Source organism: Myotis nattereri (genome assembly GCF_964212035.1).
Source record: "Myotis nattereri genome assembly, chromosome: X".
Taxonomy (NCBI): domain Eukaryota; kingdom Metazoa; phylum Chordata; class Mammalia; order Chiroptera; family Vespertilionidae; genus Myotis; species Myotis nattereri.
This window is the reverse complement of record NC_138078.1, coordinates 46,419,574-46,421,735: the sequence shown is the minus strand read 5'-3', so window position 1 is coordinate 46,421,735 and position 2,162 is coordinate 46,419,574. Positions and strand designations below refer to the sequence as shown.

At 39.2% G+C, this 2,162-nt stretch overlaps 1 pseudogene across 1 annotated transcript; it reads left to right on the top strand.

The window, feature by feature from the left end:
• Positions 1 to 414: 414 nt before the first annotated feature.
• LOC308511681 (actin-related protein 10-like) lies at positions 415 to 1,757 on the top strand (annotated as a pseudogene). Its single transcript has one exon. The product of its transcript is annotated as an actin-related protein 10-like (transcript).
• The last annotated feature ends 405 nt before the right edge of the window (positions 1,758 to 2,162 follow it).

Genomic DNA, 2,162 nt, shown 5'->3' with positions numbered 1-2,162 from the left:
GAAGGAATTCTTACCATTTGCGACAGCATGGATGGAACTGGAGAGCATTATGCTAAGTGAAATTACCCAGTCAGTGAAGGAAAAATACCACATGATCTCACTCACTTATGGATAATAAAGACCATTATAAACTTAGGAACAAAAATAGATACAGAGGCAGAGCAGTCTCAAACAGGCTGTCAAACTACAGCGGGAATGCCGGGGAGGGTTGGGGGGGCGGGAGGGGAGGGTAAGAGATCAACTGAAGGACTTGTATGCATTCATATAAGCATAACCAATGGACATAAGACACTGGGGGGTTGGGGAGGCCAGGGGATTGTCAAGGGTTGGAAAAAAGGAGACATATGTAATACTCTTTGTAATACTTTAAGCAATAAATCAATTAAAAAAATAAAATAATACTATAAATAAAAAAATGCTGGCATGCCTAAGCCTATCAAAGTTGTTCAGTACAATATCAATACAGAAGAATTATATTTATACCTAAAGGAATTTATCCACATACTGTATTTCAGACATTTGTTGGTGAATCCCAGAGATCGCCGAGTCATGGTTATTGAATCAGTACTATGTCCTTCCCACTTCAGAGAGACACTCACTCACGTTCTCTACAAGTATTTTGAGGTTCTGTCTGCTTTGCTTGCCCCAAGCCATGTAATGGCTCTTCTGACACTTGGGATAAACTCTGCTATGGTCCTGGATTGTGGATATAGAGAAAGCCTGATGTTACCTATATATGAGGAATCCCAGTACTAAATTGCTGGGGAGCACTCCCCCTAGGAGGAAAAACTCTGCACAGGGAGTTGGAAACTCAACTATTGGAGCAATGTACTGTTGACACAGGTGCTGCTAAAGAACAGAGCCTTCCCTCTGTGATGGGTTCAATCCCAGAAGGTGTCTTAGAGGACATTAAAGTGCGCACTTGCTTTGTAAGTGATCTGAAATGTGGACTAAAAATCCAAGCAGCAAAATTTAATATCGATGGGAATACTGAGCATCCCTCACCACCCCCAAATGTTGACTACCCATTAGATGGAGAGTAGATTTTACATGTCCTTGGATCAATCAGGGATTCGGTTGTGGAAATTTTTTGAACAAGATAATGAAGAGAAATCCGTTGCCACTTTAATATTGGATTCCCTTATGCAGTGCCCAATAGACACCAGGAAGCAATTAGTAATCATAGGTGGCACATCTATGTTGCCAGGATTTCTCCATAGATTGCTTGCAGAAATAAGGTATTTGGTAGAAAAACCAAAGTATAAGAAAACACTTGGCACCAAGACATTCCGTATTCATACTCCACCTTCAAAAGCTAATTGTGTGGCCTGGTTGGGAGGAGCTATTTTTGGAGCACTGCAAGACATACTGGGGAGCCGTTCTGTCTCAAAGGAATATTACAATCAGACAGGCTGTATTCCTGATTGGTGTTCTCTTAATAACCCACCTTTGGAAATGATGTTTGATGTCGGGAAAACTCAACCACCTCTGATGAAAAGAGCATTTTCAACTGAGAAATAAAAGTTTGAATAAATTCAACTTTGTTTCATTTCATCTATCAGACCAATTACAAGCAAATTGTACAAAGTATGCAAGACACTGTTAGAAACGACTTTTGTGGAAGTGAAAGCATTTCTGTAATTACTTTTCACATTATTTAATACTTTCAACTTTTGTTTTTGTTGTGTAGTGGTAAAATGGTAGCTGATGCTTATGAAATACATTGTATTTATATCAAGAAAATACAGTAAAGCAAAAACAAACAAACAGTAATTCTTTTATGTGATACTGCCAGCATAAAGTGAAGGGAGCTAAGAGTGGCCCCTAGCTGACAGACAGGAAGAAGACAGTTCTACAGTAGTTTTGCAACACAAGAAACTAAATTATTCCAATAAGAATAAGCTTTGAAGGAAATTTTCCACAGAAACTTTAGATGTGAACTCAGCTTAGCTGCCACTTTGAATTCAGCTTTCTTGTACTCTGAACAGAGATCCCAGCTGCACAGTGCCCAGACTTCTAACTTAAAGAACTTTGAGCTAATAAATGGGTGTGGTTTTAAGTCTCTAAGTTTATGATAATTTATTATATATAAATTAGAGGCCCAGTGGACGAAATCAATGCATAGGTATGGCCCCTAGGACTGGCCTGTGATCAGGGACATC